This window comes from Malaclemys terrapin, chromosome 4 (genome assembly GCF_027887155.1).
Source record: "Malaclemys terrapin pileata isolate rMalTer1 chromosome 4, rMalTer1.hap1, whole genome shotgun sequence".
NCBI classification, from domain to species: Eukaryota; Metazoa; Chordata; order Testudines; family Emydidae; genus Malaclemys; species Malaclemys terrapin.
In genome coordinates, this window is record NC_071508.1 from 49,228,162 (window position 1) to 49,250,296 (window position 22,135).

General features: G+C 41.0%; 1 protein-coding gene across 2 annotated transcripts in view; it reads left to right on the plus strand.

The window, feature by feature from the left end:
* SERGEF (secretion regulating guanine nucleotide exchange factor) overlaps positions 1–22,135 on the plus strand; it is a 254,334-nt gene that overhangs the window by 40,132 nt on the left and 192,067 nt on the right. The window lies entirely within an intron of this gene.

Below are 22,135 nucleotides of genomic sequence, written 5' to 3' on the forward strand. Positions count from 1 at the left end.
AGTGTCTACACAGGGCTTTGGACCAGCTTAACTAAATCACATAAAAAAGCCCATTTAAGTTAAATCAGTGGAACTTTCTTGTGTAGACAAGCCCTTAGTATAGATAGAGGACGTGTATACCACAGCTGTAAGAAGCCTAGAGGTTGCCACTTAGCAATTCAGTAATAGGATCAGAGGTACTTAGAAAAAGGTGAAACTAGATAACTTTTCAGTTGATGTCACGAAGTGTTTTCAGCACGAGTTTCAAGATGGTGGTAATGCTGAGCAAAGAAACATATTCAGTATTGGTGGCATTTTAATGTATAAATAGTTCAGTGCAAACAAATGGATCTTGTCAGCTCTTGTTAAGTTTGACTAGAAATATGCAGTGATTTATTTGTCTTGACTAGCACTATGGTCCTTTTGGGCAAAAAATGAGGATTTAATTGTAAGTGTTATATATTATCACATATTAAATCTGTACACATACTTGAAGCACCATGAGAGTGACCGAAATGATCCTAGAATCATAGAAGATTTGGGTTGGAAGAGACCTCAGGAGGTCATCTAGTCCAACCCCATGCTCAAAGCAGGACCAACCCCAACTAAATCATCCCAGCCAGGGCTTTGTCAAGCTGGGCCTTAAAATCCTCTAAGGATGAAGATTTCACCACCTCCCTAGGTAACCCATTCCAGTGCTTCATCGCCCTCCTAGTGAAATAGTTTGTCCTAATATCCAACCTAGACCTCCCCCACTGCAACTTGAGACCATTGCTCCTTGTTCTGTCATCTGCCACCACTGAGAACAGCCTAGCTCCATCCTCTTTGGAACCCCCTTTCAGGTAGTTGAAGGCTGCTATCAAATCCCCCCTCACTCTTCTCTTCTGCAGACTAAATAAGCCCAGTTCCCTCTGCCTCTCCTCCTAAGTCATGTGCCCCAGCCCCCTAATCATTTTGTTGCCCTCTGCTGGACTCTCTCCAATTTGTCCACATCCTTTCTGTAGTGGGGGCCCCAAAACTGGACGCAGTACTCCAGATGTGGTCTCATCAGTGCTGAATAGAGGGGAATAATTATTTCCCTCAATCTGCTGGCAATGCTCCTACTTATGCAGCCCAATATGCCATTAGCCTTCTTGGCAACAAGGGCACACTGTTGTCTCGTATCCAGCTTCTCGTCCTGTAATCCCCAGGTCCTTTTCTGCAGAACTGCTGCTTAGACAGTCGGTCCCCAGTGCATGGGATTCTTCCATCCTAAGTGCAGGACTCTGCACTTGTTCTTGTTTAGGATGACCAGACAGCAAGTGTGAAAAATTGGGACGGGGTGGGGGGTAATAGGAGCCTATATAAGAAAAAGACCCAAAAATCGGGACTGTCCCTATAAAATCGGGACATCTGGTCACCCTATTCTTGTTGAACCTCATGAGATTTCTTTTGGCCCAATCCTCCAATTTGTCTAGGTCACTCTGGATCCTATCCCTACCTTCCAGCGTATTTACCTCTCCCCCCAGCTTAGTGTCATCTGTGAACTTTTTGAGGGTGCAGTCCACCCCATCATCCAGATCATTAATGCAGATGTTGAACAAAACTGGTCTCAGGACTGACCCCTGGGGCACTTCACTTGATACTGGCTGCCAACTAGACATTGAGCCATTGATCACTACTCATTGAGCCCGACAATCTAGTCCGCTTTCTATCCACCTTATAGTCCATCCAATCCAAACTTTTTTAATTTGCTGGGAAGTTGGGAACTGAAAGCATTAATAATGCAAGGTATTGACATGAAACAGCCTAATAAGAATACTTTGCACTTTTACAACTAGCTGAACTTGGAAACTGTGCAAACTGGGTATAAAACACTACCAAACCAAAACTCTTTGCTCATGTCAGCAGCAGCGCTTTGCACTCACTTTGTATAGGGTGAATGGATATTCAAGGTTCAAGGCCTGGGAGTTGAAACTGACCATCACAAAACAATGAAACAGACTATACACTGTAGCAGTTAAATGTACAAAGTATACAATTGGTAATCTCTTTCAGATATAGTCATTTTAGAAGTTGCTTCGAGCAATAGTAGGAAGTCATATTTTCAGATGGAAATGTTATTTTTTTCCAAGTTAACACTGTTCTTTGAACTTAAAACATTAATAGCTTTAATGCTACTGAACTGATATGTTTTAAAGAAATTTGGGCTTTTTATGTGTGTGGTAATAAGTGGTAGTAGTGTTTTTGTTGTTTTTTGTTTTTGTTTTTTTGTAGAGCTCAAGACTTCAATCAACGTTAACATTTCCTGGCTTTTGATTAACTGATTACCAAGCCTTAGAACATAAGAACGGCCGTACTGGGTCAGACCAAAGGTCCATCTAGCCCAGTATCCTGTCTACTGACAGTGGCCAATGCCAGGTGCCCCAGAGGGAGTGGACCAACAGGCAATGATCAAGTGATCTTTCTCCTGTCATCCATCTCCATCCTCTGACAAACAGAGGCTAGGGACACCATTGCTTACCCATCCTGGCTAATAGCCATTAATGGACTTAACCACCATGAATTTATCCAGTTCTCTTTTAAATGCTATTATAGTCCTAGCCTTCACAACCTCCTCAGGTAAGGAGTTCCACAAGTTGACTGTGTGCTGCGTGAAGAAGAACTTCCTTGTATTTGTTTTAAACCTGCTGCCTATTAATTTCATTTGATGACCCCTAGTTCTTGTATTATGGGAATAAGTAAATAACTTTTCCTTATCCACTTTCTCCACATCACTCATGATTTTATATACCTCTATCATATCTCCCCTTAGTCTCCTCTTTTCCAAGCTGAAGAGTCCTAGCCTCTTTAATCTCTCCTCATATGGGACCCGTTCCAAACCCCTAATCATTTTAGTTGCCCTTTTCTGAACCTTTTCTAGTGCCAGTATATATTTTTTGAGATGAGGAGACCACATCTGTATGCAGTATTCGAGATGAGGGCGTACCATCGATTTATATAAGGGCAATAATATATTCTCAGGCTTATTCTCTATCCCCTTTTTAATGATCCCTAACATCCTGTTTGCTTTTTTGACCGCCTCTGCACACTGCGTGGACATCTTTAGAGAACTATCCATGATGACTCCAAGATCTTTTTCCTGACTTGTTGTAGCTAAATTAGCCCCCATCATAGTGTATGTATAGTTGGGGTTATTTTTTCCAATGTGCATTACTTTACATTTATCCACATTACATTTCTTTTGCCATTTTGTTGCCCAATCACTTAGTTTTGTGAGATCTTTTTGACGTTCTTCACAGTCTGCTTTGGACTTAACTATCTTTAGCAGTTTAGTATCATCTGCAAACTTTGCCACCTCACTGTTTACCCCTTTCTCCAGATCATTTATAAATAAGTTGAATAGGATTGGTCCGAGCACTGACCCTTGGGGAACACCACTAGTTACCCCTCTCCATTCTGAGAATTTACCATTAATTCCTACCCTTTGTTCCCGGTCTTTTAACCAGTTCTCAATCCATGAAATGACCTTCCCTTTTATCCCATGACAATTTAATTTACGTAAGAGCCTTTGGTGAGAGACCTTGTCAAAGGCTTTCTGGAAATCTAAGTACACTATGTCCACTGGATCCCCCTTGTCCACATGTTTGTTGACCCCTTCAAAGAACTCTAATAGATTAGTAAGACACGATTTCCCTTTACAGAAACCATGTTGACTATTGCTCAACAGTGTGTTTTTCTATGTGTCAGACAATTTTATTCTTAACTATTGTTTTGACTAATTTGCCCGGTACCGACGTTAGACTTACCGGTCTGTAATTGCCGGGATCACCTCTAGAACCCTTTTTAAATATTGACGTTACATTAGCTAACTTCCAGTCTTTGGGTACAGAGTCTTAGCTGTTACTATTTCTGTATGTATTATTTAAACACGAACATTGTTCTCTTGAAGAACAGTGATAGTCTAAGCAGCATTGTTAATGTCATGTGAATGCAACTTGGATGGGGGTTAGGTGCCTAAGCACTTTTGAAATTTCCACTAGGTAACTTCAGCACCTGGAGGTTCCCAATAGCTTTAAAAAGCTGTCATTTTGTTCTTTTCATTATTGCAGTAAGACCTTGTAAGTAGTATCCATGTGTGTTGTGTGAATAGTTGCTTTATGTAAGATAGTGTGGGATGTAGAAGAAATACCAATTGTTATGAATATTAAGTACTAGATACATCGGTCTGAGATCTCATTTATGCTAAGGCCCCGTAATACTGCTTTCGCAGCACAAATGAGCCTTAAAGGGGGTGTAAGTTACACCTTTGTGCAGTTGGGAATCAGGATCATAGACTTTTCCAATAAATTTTTCCAATTGTGATGTATCGGATAGTGAGATGGGGGCTGATACAAAGCTCACTAAAGTCAGTTGGGAAAAGCTTTGGATCAGGTTAATATACTGGATCAAATCAGTAATGTTTGTTAAATTTCCCAGCTTCCTTCTAGGTGCTAGAAATGAGTCCACATCAGATATAGCACCATGTTGTACTTTTCTGTCTTGATAAGTAAATAGATTTATAAACACAAAATCAAAATGTTTTCCCCATTCAAAGGCCTAATCTGGTATTTCTTGAGCACACGTAAATTTCATTGACTTCACTGGGATTTTTGGGTGCTCAAGAACTACAGGATTGGCCTTTAAATATGCACGTGACTCTGATATATTTATCTATATAGTTATCAGCCTACCTCCCCTAGCATTCCTCCATCTATTACATTAGTCAGAATTATGTAATATAATAGATTCATGGATTCTAGGACTGGAAGGGACCTCGAGAGGTCATCGAGGCCAGTCCCCTGCCCACATGGCAGGACCAAATACTGTCTAGACCATCCCTGATAGACATTTATCTAACCTAGTATGTTACTAATTAGTAACATCCATATGTAATCTCTTTTGGCTACATCAATTTTCATCTCTTTCCTTCGTCCATGGAATGTGTTGCTCTATGGTATGGATTTTCTTAAAGCAAAGCTTTTTTATACCTTGTTTTTCTTCTTTTGGTTATAGTGTATGATAAGTGTTTGTATTTATTCCTCTAACATGAGTAACATCCATCCATATAATGTATTCTCACTACATATTACAAGGGATATATGTTGGGTTTGTGTTCTCAGTCTAAACTCTTGGATGGTATTAGAGTTGACTACTTGATTAATCTTCATTTGAACTATTTTATTTCCGCACCCTCATTATTATTGTTTTATTTTATTATTAATAATTTGTATTAGAGCAGTATCTATAGGGCTTAATTAAGGTGAGGGCCATTTTGTGCTAGATGCTGTTCATACACAATGAAAGATACAGTCCTTTCCCTGAGGAGCTTACAATTGAACATACAAAATGTTGCTAGAAGAACAAGGCCAAAAAAAAAAAAATAGATTGGAGAAGGCATACTTTGATCCCACTGAACAAAAATAGAATGTCAGTACGAACTGATGTAATGTATATAGAGTCCGAAAGAGCAAAGGGTTGGCTTACAGCAGTCCCACAGCTACTGAATGTGCTTTAATTTGATCCTCAAGGCTCAAGCTTGGCAATGAATGACACTGAGGAATAAATGTACCATCTCTATTCCAGGAAGCATTCTAAAGTACATGGGGTGGCTTTGTGTATTTTGCTGTTTTTTTCCCCCAATTATTTTATTGTTAATGTACTCATTCCACAGGAGGAGGAACTATTTCAACTCCAGCTTGTTGGCAAAGACTGGGAATGGCGTTGTAGGCTAGTGGATAATTCATGGGACTGAGAGCTGGGTTCTATTATCACCTTTGCCTCTGTTCGGCTGTGTGACTATGGGCAATTGCGTCATCCCTCTGTGCCTGTGCTTCCCATCCCTTCTTGTCTGTTTGGACTTTGGGTCAGAGGCTGTTTCTTACTCTGTGTGTGTGTGTGGGGGGGGGGGGAGCGGGGGGAGAACATGCGGGGGATCAAGGCGCTATTGTAAGCAAGTAATAATAATGCATTTAAACAGACTGAAAAACAAGTTGATTCACTCACGCTAAAATTGTGCAAGGCTGAGCAGCTTCTCCTTGGCTCTTTCCTAGAAGCTCATTCTATAAACTGTAAGACCAAAGTGGTTTAGTAAATATTGATTCAGATGCCTAGCCCTTTTAATCATAGGGCTTTAGCCTACCCCGTCGAATTAAAATAAAATCATTAACCTGTATAGGATTCTCCAGCATTTTTCCCTTATCTTGGATCAGTTGCGAACCTGGGTCTAGTTTGCTGTGCATATGTTTTGATAAATACAATATTACTTTGTTTGTATTGTTTCTAATATTTTTCCAAGTAGAGTTCCAGGGTTGTATTTAATTTCATTTTTTCCCCATCACTAAATTCTAGAAGATTGTATGAGATGGAACTAGCTGAGGGTAGAACAGAAAAAACTGCTGTTTCACGAAAATGCAATGACAGTCCTCTAGAGGACAGCATTGCTTTCTGGTTTTGACTTGTATTTGGGACGATTGTCGTGAGATTCTAAAGCCTAGAAGAAATACACTGGAATCTATCCCCATTTATGATACTAAGGTGAAAAACAAGCTTTGCTAGCACTTTTATATTGCCAAGCCAGTAACCAGACTTTTTAAAATTCAAATAATTTTTATTGCTTCTTTGAAAAACCTACATAGATCATTTAGAGAACCCTCAGACTAAACCATGACCACTGCTAAGGTCCAGGTTGATGAGATAATCTTATCATTCCTTAGCTCAGGGTGTTGTTGCTTCATGTTGCAGTTTTCTGGCAGGCCAAACCGCCTCAGTGCTTGGCCTGCCATGTGCACTGGCCCTCCTGCCATTTGCTGCTGCTGGTGATGGCATTTAGCATGCGACCATACTGTTAATTATGGAGTGTCATAATGCATACTGTGGTACTGTGATAAATTCAAACACGAGGGGACAGAGGGCAGCTGGGGCCAGTCTCTATCTCATCCTGAGTCCAACTCCCAAGCCTCCTGGCTCCAGTGGTGGGGCTTCACTAACATCATCTGCAGATCTAAGTTCCATTGGGTGCTGGGATTCCTGATAGCCAAGAATCTCATCCACAGATCTATGGGATCGGCTTAATCTGCCACTGCTTGGTGGGGACTCCAAGTCCTGGGGCCTCTCTGTTGGACAATCCTGCCTCTTCCTTCCCAGCCTCAGCGGTCTTCCGTCAGTTTCAGCCCACAGAGATTAACTGCCATCTCTGCAAGTCTTGGCTCATTCTTTTCCACCCTCCCCCGTCCCATGCCATTGTGCCAAGCACTTTGTTCTCCAGTTCATACTTTCTTGAAACAGTATTGCTGAGACATGAAACACTGCACAGAGGTGCACTCACAAAGGAAGCTGGCAAGAGAAGACCAGAGTGTATGCTGGCCCTGTGGAAATAGTGCTTTTAATAGCCATAATAATAAATAGTGCAGTCTGAAGATAGATGTGGATCAGAAAAACCCTAGGCATCATTGTGGACATCTCAATGCAATGGTCAACACAAAATGTTAGGATGTATAAAAAATGGGATAGAAATCAATGCTGAGAATATTGTAATGGCCTTATACAAATTAGTGGTGCGCTCAATATAAACGATAAAAAAAGTCACTTTTTTCTGGAATGGTATGTCCACGTGGTGTATTATACCAATATTACTCGTGCATCGTAAGTGTACTACTATTGTTCTGCTGGTCAGTTTCCTTATGTAGACAAGCCCTTAGTTACATAACTGGCTTATTGTGGATTCTGGTTACATTGACCTATTTTCTTTTGTAAGAGAATCCTGCATTTTTCTAATATAATTGCACAAAAGTCAACAACAGTCTTTTCATCCCAGTCAAACCGCCCAAATCAGTTGTATGTTAGCTATCGCATCTCTTATTGATCTCATTATTCTCTTGTCACTAATTATTATAGGCAAAATCTGATTCCAAAGAAACAGTTTGAAGTACTGACAAGGTGTAGGAGGCCTTTGCAGAAAACTCGTCTTTATACTTCCCAGTGAGTTTAGGCCATGGTTATCAAAACTGGATGTATAAATCAGGTTCCTAAGTCACAATTTAAGCACCCACGTTTGAAAATAGGAGGAAAAAGATCTTCTAAATCAGCTGGTAACAATAATTTCTCCATTTTATAAAGGAAAAGCTAGCCCCTGGAGGAAAGAAATACTGTTTGCCAGTTCCCCTCTGCAGGACTCTCCTTTCCATCTAATACTACAACTAACAGAGTAAGAATGAAACGTTATTGGGACAAACTCCTTTTTGGGTGGGAGGGGCTTAGCATGTATTTTATATGGATCAGATGACCGTGTAAGGGTTTCCTCTTGAAACTGTCATTTCCACTTCAGGGTGGTGATATCTTATAAAACAAGTAAACAAAAGAAGTGGCATGGAAACTTTGAAGAAGACACATCTCTTATTCAGGTGCAGTTCTGTCTGCCAGCTCAGTTAAGATTTTTTCTGTCATGAGCACAGGATATTATATATGCATATAGTTCTTTAGGGATATGAATTGCTACATATTTTCCTGCCAGTGTCTTCTCCCCCAAAGTGATAGTCAATTTGGCAGTTCTCCTCTCAATATTCTGCCTTGATTCTTGGTTCTGATAATAACCCTCCTGTACTCCATAAGAATTTCCTTGGACACAAATATTTTGTTTCAGGCTCCTGTCTTTGTGGGCATAGATGATTGCAAGATAAGCAACTTGTTTAAAAGAACTCCTCTGTCAGAAGAGAAGGGCAAATTTTGGGGATGATATAAAGGTGACAACGAGGATTGCCAGAACCCATCTATTTTGAAGAATCAGGCTGGCAAGTCACACAGGACAAAGAAAGGCACTAAATCTTTTTTGCTTGTCTCCTCTTGCTTGCCCTTTTAGCAGAAGATAAAAACCAGCACATGCACACATGCATGTGATAATTGAAATGTGTGCAGAGACCTACTGATATGTTGGATCTCAAAATCCAGAATAGCTGTTAAAAAGTTCCTCATCACATTGTAGCAATATTTAACAATATCAATATTGATCGAAATCAGGTATTCAGATTTCTTTCAGGTTTGAGTGCCTGCAGTGAACTGAGCCTGGCATATAAAATGGTTTCATGAGTCTTTTTTTTTTTTTCTTTCTTTCTTCCCCCAGCTCTGCACAGGTCAGCCCAAGTCAATGACTCCTCCTCACCTGGCCACTTCCCACAAGGCAGGAGAATACTCATGATTTCTTTCCAAGCTGTCGCATCCCATTGCAGTCTATGAAAAATGAATCTGACAGCCCTGCTTCTTTCAGTCAGTGTCCTTTTGATGTGTCAGAGGAGAAAAGGTTGTGAAGAACCGGGTTGCTTTTCATTCATGCTCTTTTCTTTTTTCTGTTTTGTTTCCTTCCAACTTTATTCTTCTGAAAGAGAAATGGTGTAAGTTCCTCTCTAGCCTGATGCTTAGGGGTTTGCACTGGTGTAGTTACATTGGTGCAGATGTCTCTAATGTAGACAGGGCTTCAGTTGCTGGCTCCCATGTTTTATGACCTGTGGCTCTGAAATGTTGAAAATCTCTTGCAGTCAGTGAATTCTAATAAGTTGTAGGTTTGAACTAGAGAAAGAAGGAAGGGTTGGGAAGAAGGTATAGCTCAGGCTGGATTGTGGGAGAGATTCTGAAAGCACAAATGGCAGTTAGGCATGTGACTGTTATGGAGCTAGTTGCCCCTCTCTCCCCTTTCTGGTCTCTCTGACTGCACCTTCCTAGATGTTGGGCCTCTGACCTTTACCTGTCTTGGGATGGGATCCTCATGATTCTTTTGCTATTAGACCAGACCCCTGGACACTACTTGTGTATTCCAACCACGTATTACTGTGCAGATGCTGTATTCTGTTGTCCAGTTCTTGGTACCTTTAGAGTGTGATTCTGCAAGATGCTGAGGCATCCTGCCCATCAACAGTAGTTGAGGCTGCTCAGCAATTTCCAGGATTGATTGCTTAAGGAGTTCAACTTCCCCATGTTACTTATTTCTCTTGATATCCTAACTCTCCCCATTTTTCATTTTAAAAAAATGTAAGCAACCCCAACCCCACATGTGTTTGCAGTAAATTTTCTGTCTTACATGTCTGTGCGTGGGGCCTGATATAGTAAAAGCCTCTGCAAATGGCCCCCCTTCTATGTTCATTCTAACAAGCTTTAATCGTAAGCTACAGGAAGAAGGCAGAGCCAGAAAATGCATAACTCCCTCCTCTCATCTCCAGCCTGAGTTGAAGTCCCTCTTGTTTTTGTCTCAGCTTTCTTCCTGCTGCAAATCTTATTCTTGGGGGAATTCTGTGTCAAAAAATTAAAAATTCTGTGCACAATATTTTAAAATTCTGCATATTTTATTGGTCAAAATAACACTATATAAGCATGCCAGTTTCAATTATTTTGGTAATTTATTTAAAAATACCTGTCAGCAACTATGTCTGTAACAATACAGACACACACAAAAAAAATTCCCCCAGGAGTAGAGAGTTAAAGAAACCCTTACGACAACCCAGTTCATGTTTCTCTGCCCCCCAGAGCCCAGCTGGAGTGCCAGACATCCACATCCCCTCCCCCCAGAGCTTGCTGTGGGGTGTCCCCCTGCTCAGATACCCGAACCCCCTACCCCTCAGAGCTAGGGTGACCAGACAGCAAGTGTGAAAAATCGGGACAGAGGGTGGAGGGTAATAAGAGCCTATATAAGAAAAAGCCCCAAATATCGGGACTGTCCCTATAAAATCAGGACATCTGGTCACCCTACTCAGAGCCTAGCTGCAGCCTCCCTCCTCCAGCCCAGACACCAAAAGAGGCTGGGGATGAGGTGGACTGAGTGAGGGAGGGAGTCTCAAGTAAAACGGGTTGTATGGAAGAAAGCACAGAACTGAGAGCAGAAGAAGGGCATGAAGATATAAATATAGAATGTCATTAAAAGTGTGTGACTCATCCTGCCATAGTAGCATAGTGCTGAATTTATTTGCAGAAGTACGCAGAACAGTAAACCTCTGGTAATACTATAATGCATTTGCAAATAGAGCTTTTCCATAGCTGGTTAATGTTTTATGCATCTTTGCATTTTAGCGGCATCACTAAATAGCACTTTGATTTTTTTTCTCCCTACTTTTCATTAGGATACAGTTGTTTTTAGATGAAAAGTCAAGCCCTCTATTGAACCTTGAGTGCTGCAATTTTGTTTGCTGGGGTAGAGATGAGTGAGATTTGTTTTTAATTATGTAACTAAATTTAGGCAGCAATCTGCATTTTAAGACATTGCTAATAAAAGTCTACAAATGAGAGATGCATCATAGTTAGAATTTAAAATGAGCCGGCGCACAGCTGGTGAGGCAGAGTCGTGTCTCTAATCAGGAGGCAAGAGAGATGAAAGGGCATTTTTTCAGTTTGAAAATGAATGCAAGGAATGATAGGTGGCTTAACATAACCCCCTGATGGCGCTGTTTCTGATGGGATGGCAGAGTTCAGATACAACCATATGTACTGGAGGGAAGCCCACATTTCAGTCTATCAGTGACAATAGTTCTCCTCTAACTAGATTTTTGAATGAAAAGGTTTCATTTTAATTTCTTCAAATGTAGTTCTTCTGGTTTGCCCATAGCCTCATCTGATACTTAAGGTTACAGTGTCTTCTCAGAAAAATCCAGCCTCACCGTATCTTCTGCAGATTCTTGCCCAGTCCAGCAAAGCACGTAAGCACACGTTCAACTTCAAGCATGTGAATAGCTCCCTTGACTGAATACAAGTATTGTCCATCTTGAGTGTTCAGACAGTGTAAATGTGGAGGCAAAGAGACAAACATTTCTCTGGTTTTATTTTTTTAATAATGGGACAATCTATGGAGGCTGTTCAAAGCTTCTTAAAGGTTTGGAATGTTAGTTGCAGTCCTGACAGAGATGGCTCAGTGGACAGAGTGCAGGTGAAATTATCAGAGCTGCACAGTAATTAGCATGATACACTGAATTTATCATATGATGTTGCCAATTATCACCATCCTGTTATCTGGTATGGTAATTTGACATGTTAATTCAGGGCTCTCTTCAGCACTACTTAGCTATTGCAAAACTCTCATTGAAGTATAATGCTTTAATAAAGTAAAAGGGAGGTTGCCAGAATAAGGAGTGCTGAACTTTGTGCCCTTAACCTTTCTATAGGAATCTGTGCTAAAGTCTTCAACTTGGGGAATATTTGTTTTCCTTTTTAGGGTGATGTGCAACCCTGGAACCTAACAGTCCACCTGTGTTAGTCTTTTCTGCCCCATATGATGAATTCCATTGAATAACATTTATTTTCTCTAAATGAGATACAATTTTTCAACAGGAAAAGCTGAAATTTCAAGGTTCTAGAGCAGTGAATACAGGGGTTCTGGAACAATTTGTATACTGGGGGTGCTGAGAGCCATTGAACCAAACTGTAAACCCTGTGTATGATGGAAATGACTTCCGCACCCCCTAGTTCCAGCATCTTTGTATGAAGAGGGAGATATAATGAAAAGCAGTCTATTGCTCTGAGTTGATTTTACTGAAGAGGCATTAGTAGATACATATGTCTGTGTTTTGTGTGCAATTTTTTAATGGATAAATTTAAGGCATTATAAATAAAATACAAAAAAGGTACTGGAAACATACCCAACTATATAAAATATGCAGAAGAACACCAAGAGGGATGTGGATCATAGAAAGAATTAATATGAAACTTAGAGGCTAACCACAGATTCAAAATGGACCTCTTGAATTGTTGCATAAGAACCTGTGAATTTTCATGAGACAGAGATGTAAAAAAGAATTTTATATAAAGATCCCTATCGTAACTTTGACCAAATAAAGTTCTACCATTCACTGACTATTCAGCGATTACAGGTAATGTTACTTTAAATGCATCCATGAGTTGTAATAAAGAACCTAGAATATTAACTATTTTCATACATCATTTATTGGATAGAATTTATGAACAAATAGCGAGTGTCTAGTTCTTGAATTTTGGGTATTATTAGATTAATGGATCCCAAAGCCAGAAAGGACCATTGTGATTATCTAGTCTGACATTCTGTATAACACGGGTCATAGAACTTCCCCAAAATAATTTCTGGAGCATGTCTTTTAGAAAAACACCCAATCTTCATGTAAAAATTGTCACTGATAAAAAAAAATCCACCACAAGCCTTAGTAAATTGTTCCAATGTTTAATTACACTCCCTGTCAAAAATGTATGCCTTAGTTCTGGTCTGAATTTGTCTAGCTTTGACTTCCAACCATTTGATTGTGTTATACCTTTCTGTGCTAGACTGAAAAGCCCATTATAGGCTGTAATCAAGTCACCTCATAACCTTCTTTTGGTTTAGCTAAATAGGTAGACTCAAAGAGATCAATCACTATAACACAAGTTTTCTAATCCTTTTGTTGTTGTTCTCTGAACACCCTCCAATTTGTCAACTTCCTTCTTGAGTGCTGGACACAGCATTCCAGCAGTGGTTGCACCAATGATAAATACAGAGGTAAAATAACTCTCTACTCCTGCTCAAGATTACTGTTTGTGTCCCATGATAACATTAATTCTTTTGGCCATAGCATCACACTGGGAGCTCATGTTCAGCTGATTATTCACAACAACTCCCAAGTCTTTTTCAGATTCACTGCTTCCCAGGATTGAATCCCCCATTATGTTAATATGGCCTGCATTCTTTGTTCCCAGATGTAGACGTTTACACTGAGTCATATTAAAACAGTTATTGTTTGCTTGTGCCCAGTTTACCATGTGATCCAGATTGCCCTGAATTAGTGACCTGTCCTCTTCATTATTTACCACTCCCCAAATTTTTGTGTAATCTGCAAACTTTATCAGTGATGACTTTGTGTTTTTCCAGGTTATTGATAAAAATGTTAAATAGTTCAGGGCCAAGAACCGATGCTTGTCAGACCCCGCTGGAAACACCCAATCGATGACGATTCCCCATTTACAATTACATATTGAGACCTTTCAGTTAGCCAGTTTTTAATCCATTAATGTGTGCCATGTTAATTGTTTCTGTCATTCTAGTTTTTTAATCAAAATGTGTAGTACCAAGTCAAATGCCTTACAGAAATCTAAGTATATTATGTTAATACTATTGACTTTATCAACCCAACTTGTAATGTCATAAAAATAATTTGACAGGAGCTATTTTCCATAAAATCATGTTGATTTGTATTAATTCTGTTACCTTCCTTTAATTCTTTCTTTATTATGAGTCCCATATCAGCTGCTCCATTATCTTGCCCGGGATCAGTGTCAGGCTGACAGGCCTAAAATTACCCAGGTCATCCTGTTTACCCTTTTTAAAAATTGACACAACATAAACTTTCTTCCAGTCTTCTGGAACTTACCCAGTGCTTCTAGACTTATTGACAATCAACATTAATGGTCCAGTGAGCTCCTCAGCCAGCTCTTTTAAAACTTTTGGATGCAAGTTATCTGGACCTGCTGATTTAAAATATGTCTAACTTTAGTAGCTTCTGTTTAACATCCTCTAGAGATACTAGTGCAGGGTCGGCAACCTTCGGCACGTGGCCCATCAGGGCAATCCGCTGGCGTGCTGCAAGACATTCTGTTTACATTGACCGTTCGCAGGCACGGCCCCCCACAGCTTGCAGTGGCTGCGGTTTGCCATTCCCGGCCAATGGCAGCTGCGGGAAGTGGTGGCCAGCATGTCCCTGCAGTCCGCGCCGCTTCAAGCCCGCTCACCATATAAGACGGTCATCTGTTTTTTCTCTAAATATAGAACAGAAATATTTATTCAGCACTTCTGCCATTTCTGTATTATTATTGATAATTCTGCCATTTCTACCTAGTAACGGACCAATACCATTGTCAGGATTTTGCTTATTTCCAAACTTTTTAAAAAAACTCCTTCTTATTGTCCTTAACTTTGATGACCATAGATTTTTCCTTGGGTCCCTTTGTTTCCCTTATCAATTTTATACTGTTGCAAACTTCTGAGTTATATACATTCATTCCTTTCTTCCATTTGCTATATATTATTATTTTTATTTTTTATAGCTGCCGTCATTTCCCCTCTAAACCAGCACAGCCTTCTTTCTTGATTGTGGCTTTTTGTGTGTCTAGTAAGGTGTTCTTAAATATAGTTAAGAGGGATGTCAAGATAGGTGACCGTAATGTAATCAGGATGTAATTTTAAAATAGTAACAACTATAACTTCAGACAAAAATAAATCTGAAGTGATGTGGAAGAAACAAATCAACATATTTACTAAAATTCTTATCTGTTCTTTAAAAATGGGTCAGTTTCAAGACCAAAATCTCTTCAGCCATATGGACTGTTCAGGTACAACTATGACTATTTATAGTTGTACTGGAACAGTCCATATGGCTGAATAAATTGATTAGGAAATGGCTAAGAAAGAAAAATAACATACTTTACATTCCTGACAGCATAATAAGTAAGCATAGTGAAGTGTACAATGTCAGACAGAAATGTAGAAGTATTATAAGCAATATCATTAGACATGCTCAACGCTATAGCCTTTGGGAGTTGGATTTCCGTTTTCTTTCATGGTGGCAGTGTATTTGAAGAAAGATATAAAGTAAATCTAGAGGAGCTTTCATGAGGTTGAACTGCAGTTTTAAAAGTGAGGTCCCAACATGTTTAAGTCAATCCCTGTTCAGCAAAGCACTTAAGGGATTTTCTGATTATGAACTGTTGTATCGGGGGCTATCAGCTTTAAGAATAGGAGAAAATCAACTAATTCCATGTGACTGAGATAAAGAAAGGCAGATTTCTACTGATACATAAAACACTATGAATAATGTAATATTAATTTCAACATGGACCAGATAAAAGCATACGTGAAAATGGTAAAAAACAAGTTATCTGGACTGTTGGTTTGGATATTAGGTTCACTTAAAACATGACACCCTAAAGTTACACAATTAAGCCCATTGTTTCTGACTTGGGATTCAGTCCTGCAAGCTGATGAGCAGTCTGTCCTGATCCATTGCATGTGCTTAACTTTAAGCACATGTAAAATTCTACTGATGTCAGTGGAACGACTCACATGTTCATAGTTAAGCATGAGCTTAAATTGCTTTCATGGATTGGGGTCAGAGTGCTGAGCACCTTGCAGGATCAAGCTCTTACTAACCACTGTCAGTGTTTGGATAGAGGGGGAAAGGACTTCCAGCATGGTGTTCTGTGTCCCGTCCCACAAATTTCCGGATTGTCTTCTATGTGCTAAGTCTTTTTATCTTGTCTGTTCTTGAACATCAAGATCTGATGCCTTAGCAACCCACCTCGTTAAATGTACTCCATTGTCTAATTGACTCACTGCTAGAAGTGTTTTCTTAACTTGTAATTAAAAATTGTCCTTTTCTAATTTTAGATCAATATTCCTTGTTATGTCACCTTTAATTCTAAAGTAATTCATCCCTCAGCCTCTTATTTTATGTGACTAATATAATATGTATTTTTAGGCCATTATTAAATACCCTCTATGTTATAGGTGACATAATAGCAATGTCTCTTGTTAAGAGACACTTTCCATCATAACCCAATGCTTATAACTTTGACAGACTTTAACCTTTCGGGCTGGAATTTTCCATGCTTTGTGTCTGACTCAGGTTGAATTTTTTTTGTTGCTATGAAATGTTGATCAATATTCTATAGAGAACATACTGTATATAGTAATCTAATGCAGTTCACATGGTAGCAACATTCTGCAGTAAAATTGTCAACCAATGGGGGGGTTGTGACTGTGGGAGACAGAATGTTCTTAGGCTCTGAAGCGGGATTATGGAACTCAGTCCCATAAAAGGTAAGTAGAAGGCATCTTTCAGTCTTGAGAGACCATGGATATCTGCCCCTGAGAAGTAAAGAATTTATTCAGCTGGTTTTATGACAGCTGTGGCTGAAGAGCCCCACTTGAGAGAGACAATCTCTGCCGCATCTGTCACATTTAAAGATGGTGTTTCGACCCTTTGGGCTGTGCCTTCTGCAAACTCTTTTCTCCTCTGCTAAGCTGGGCAGATTCCTCTCGTAACTCCGGAGACCTTTGCTAAGCTCTTGTCTCCAAAGTCTGCGGTCTTGAGTATGACCTTCCCAGTTGTCCACATCCGTGTCCATTTCTTTGAGGTCTCGCACACATCTTTGAAACACAATTTTGGGTGTCCTTTGGGTCTTTTCCCAGATGCCAATTCACCATAGAGGATGTCCTTTGGGATGTGCCCCAGCATTCATTCAGCACACATGCCCAAGCCAGCGGAGACATCTCTGTTTAAGGAGTGTTTGCATGCTGGGTATGCTGGGCCGCTTGAGCACCTCAGTGTTGATGACTGTCCCTCCAGGAGATGCCAAAGATTCGACAAAGGCAATGCATATGGAAGCTGTTGAGCCTCTTTTCCTGATGAGAGTATCAGGTCCATGTCTCGCTCCCATACAAAAGCGTGCTGATAACACATGCAGAATACACACAGATCTTTGTGTGTCCTGTCAGTTTGTTGTTTTGCCATCTCCTCTTGCTCAGTCTAGACATTGTTGTGGTGGCTTTTCCAGTGCGGATGTTGAATTCCATTTCAAGTGAAAGGCTGACTGCATTCACCACTTCAAGTTCATAGTTGTTGTTCTTGATGGAAGGTACTTCCTCAACATTATGTTAATCTTTTTTTAGGCTTTTGGAAAACTGTCTATAAGGTTTTGGAGATGAGCTTCTGTGTGGGTTGTCACTGCTGCGTCATCAGCAAAAAGGAGGTGTTGGATAAGGGCCTCCTGAGTCTTGGTTTTCGATCTGAGCCTTGCAAGACTGAATAGCTTTCCATCAGATCTTGTGTGCAAGTAGGTTCCCTCAGTTGAGAAACCAAAAGCTAGTTTCAGTAGCCAAGAGAAGATGACCCTAAACAGAGTTGGAGCAAGTACACAGCCTTGCTTAACTCCGCTACGAATCTAGAAAGCTTCAGAGACTGAGCTGTTGTATTGAACTGTGCCATACATATTTTCATGGAAGGATCGAATCGTGCTTAAGAGCTTGAGGGGAGGGGAGAGACATCAAAGCACAAATAGTCTGCTTCTACTGACAAGATCAAAAGCCTTTGTGAGGTTGATGAAGGCTATGTAGAGGGGCTTTTTTTGTTCTCTGCATGTCTCTTGCAGTTTTCTCAGTGAGAAGATCATGTAGATAGTAGGCCTTTCAGCTCTGAAGCCATATTGTGATTCAGAATAGATTCTGTCTGCAAGGGTCTGAAGTCTGTTCAGGACAACGCGGGCAAAGGCTTTCCCCATAATACTAAGAAGGGAAATGCCATGATAGTTGTTACAGTCGGTCCTGTCACCCTTGTTTTTATAGAGAGTGATGATGTTGGCGTCTCTCATTTCTTGTGGTATTTCACCTTTTTTCCAGCACAGGCAGAGCAACTCATGAAGATGTTGCAGTAGAATAGATTTTCCGCATTTTATGACTTCTGACAATATGCAGCCTTTTCATTGGGGAGGCCATCTGTGGCAAGGCTAAGCTCCTCGACAGTTGGTTCATCGTTGAGTTGGTTCATAATAGGCAAACTTTCGATGGCGTTGATGGCTGCATCTGTAACAATATTTTCACGAGAGTAAAGCTCAGAGTAGTGTTCTACCCAGCGATACATCTGCTTGGTATAGTCGTTGATTGTTTCCCCTGTTGTTGATTTCAATGGGGCTGTCTTCTTTGAAGTTGGACCCAAGGCTTTCTTGATCCCATCATGCATGTTTCTGAGATTGCCTGCATCAGCTGCTACTTGGTTGCTTTTGCATAAGTGCAGCCTATAGTAATTGGTGCAGCGTCGAACAGTTTGTTGTACCTTGGTTCTTGCCATTCTCAGCGCTTGTAAGGTTTTTTCATTTGGGTCTCTCTTGTAGTTGATTTGGGCTGTGCGTTTGGCTTCCAAGACTGGTGTTAACACATTGGGATATGTGCCAAGCCAGTCATTGGTCTTGTTTTCCTTTTTCCCAAAGATAGACAGACAGCTGTATTGTAGATTGTGTTCTTCAGTTGCTCCCACTTCAGCTGGGCGCTTGTGGCACAATCACTGGAGTCAAGGGCTTGTTGTAGTATGTTCTTGTACTGCTGTGACTTTTCTTAGTCCGCAATGGCACTGATGTTGGTACAAGGGCATCCTTTTACTTTAGATCTATGTATTTTCTTTGGTTTAAGTCTGACCTTACTGCATAGCAGAGAGTGGTCTGTGTCGCAATCAGCACTTTGATAACTGTGATAATGAGGACAGTGTTAAGGTTGGTACGCCTTGTGATGATAAGATCCAGTTGGTGCCAGTGGCCAGATCTGGGATGTTTCCAAGATGCTCTGAAGCGGGGCTATGGAACTCATTCCCATAAAAGATAAGACTGACTTAGAATTAACCACTTTCAGAACTAAGATGAAGAGAATTGGGTGCCTAACTGACTTTTGTGCCTTTGAAAATCTTCCTGTAAATGCAGAACTAGTTTGGTTGACTTAGTTTTCCTTTAATAAGTTCTGCACACACTCACACAAATAACCCCCTGTAAACTAATCAAGCTGTTTCCCCTACAGGTGGGAATGAGAGAAGGAATTGTTGTTGTTCCAATTTGTATTTTTAAATACTCTGTCATGCTTAGATATTATGGTGATGTGGGTCATATAAATAAGGCTAAGATTTTGTCATGGTTATTTTTAGTAAAAGTCACAGACAGGTCACTGGCAATAAACAAAAATTCATGGAAGCCCATGACCTGCCCCTGACTTTTACTAAAATTAAGTGTGACAAAGTGGTGAAGAAGGGGTGTCCAGCACTCACTGCTGCTGCAGCTCTGGGGTCCCCCCGCTGCTGGCCAGGGCAGCTGAGAGTGCTGGGGTCCTCCCTGCTGCCCATGGTGGCTGGGAACTGCGGGACCTACCCGTCACTTGCTGCAACTGAAGCAGAAAATGTCATGGAGGTCTCTGGAAGTCATGGATTCCGTGACCTCTGTCCCATAATCAGGGCCGGCCCCAGGGTTTTGGCCGCCCCAAGCAGCCAAAACAAAACAAACAAACAAAAAGCTGCGATCGCGATCTGCGGCGGCAATTCGGCGGGAGGTCCTTCGCTCCCAGGCGGAGTGAGGGACTGTCCACCGAATTGCTGCCGAATACCTGGATGTGCCGCCCCTCTCTGGAGCAGCTGCCCCAAGCACTTGCTTGACAAGCTGGTGCCTGGAGCCGGCCCTGCACAAAATCTTAGCCTCACATAAAAGTAACCAGATGTTTAGACAGAGCTAGTCCTACTTTCTCTGCTTTGTAAAGCACAGTGAGATCTGTGGATAAAAAGCACTTTCTAAGAACTAAATATTGTTGTTGTTCTTCCTCTCTGTGGCCAACATTCCTGCAAACACATCTTTGCTTAAGTCTCGTTGACTCTACTCGCAGTAGCAGAGTTTAAGCAGGTGTGTGTTTGTAGAATCAGGGCATTTGCGACCAGTCCTGCAGGTAATAGCATGTGGGTGAAAGGCTCTGCCCTTGCTTAGCCCCATTACAGTGAATGGGACTCTGCGTGGGGAACAGTAGTCCACCTGTGTACTGTCAATTGTAGGATCAGAGCCTAAATCCAGGTCTATGCTTAAAGTTTTTACCAGTATAATAATGGTTCGGGATGGTTTTTTTTTTTAAATGAGATTTTTATATCGGCAAAAGCCCTATTGTAGACGCAGTTGTACAAAAAGTGCTTTTGCTGGTTTAGCTGATTTTGTTTGGGGGAACGGGTATAAGCTGTACTTGCAAAAGCCGGTATAACCTGTGTCTTCACTAGGAGGGTTTGCCCATATAGATTTGCTGGTATACCTAGACCAGCAAAACTTTTCTAGTGTAGACTAGCCCTCAGTATCAGATTGTTTATTAGGATATACCATATGTTTAAAAATATACTTGCTAAAAATGTTTCAGGTATGTATCAAAGCAGCCGTACAGTAGGGATTCTCTTTGTCTTACCAACAGGCTTTACATTTTTTCCTAGAATGATCTAATATGATCTGGACTTGCCCCTGTTAACTTCCTTGCATCCTTCAGCCTATTTAGGAAAAGGCAAACAGGTTTCAGTCTTGACAAGCATGCTTACTATAAACCCACTGTGATGGGTTGTCTCCCCTGGTGTGCAGTCTGGGAGCTGTGGGAACTGCTGTGCCCCTTAATCCACCAGCTTTGCTGGTCTAACTCACATTGCTTTGTTGGTGATTCCAGCGAGCCTCTTCAGGCCCTGTTATCACCCAACATGATAGCTGGTGGCGCCACACACCCACACTGCGCTACCTGAGTGCTTTACCTAAGCTACTGAAAGACAGGCAGGAGGCAACAGCCAATTTCCCAGCTCCTCCAACTTGTACCCTTGCTGGAGTATAAACCCAAACTTATATCGTCTTGCACTGCATAGGGATCTGTACTGTGTTAGGTCATTAACACAGGGGAGGGTTAGCTGTGGGGAGGGATATCTCAGTGGTTTGAGCATTGGCCTGCTAAACCCAGGGTTGTGAGTTCAATCCTTGAGGGGGCCTCTTCCACAAATACAAGTTAACCTAACATTTAAGTCACAGAAGTGATGGCACTGTACCAAGGTTTAGATCAAATATGTACAGGGTATTATGCTAAAATGTAAACCAAGGGAACAGTTAACTTGAATACAGGGTCAAATCAGTGACAGCTCAATCCAACACTGATCTTTGTCTCAGATACAGACTTTCCAAGGGCAAGCTTCTTTTGAAAGAAGGCTTAATTCCCTAGCATGAAGTGTATAAATTTGCCCAGGCAAACATATACTAGTGAAAATTCATGCAGAAAATTCATACAGCTGGGGCAAAATCAGTACTTGGTCCTGCTAGTGAAGAGCTGGGGCAAAATCAGTACTTGGTCCTGCTAGTGAAGGCAGGGGGCTGGCCTCGATGACCTTTTGGGGTCCCTTCCAGTTCTATGAGATATGTATATCTCCATATATTATTATTATTATAAAGTTCACCTTCCTCTTGATGTGGGAAAGATATGCAACAGCCTTTGCTCACAGAGCTGAGATTTTCCCCAGACACTTCACTTAAAGGCACACTGGTCCTGCTAGCCAGAATCTTGTCTTCCAGCAGTGGCCAATGCCAGGTGGCTTCGGAGGGAATGAACAGAACAGGCAATCATTGGGTGATCCATCCC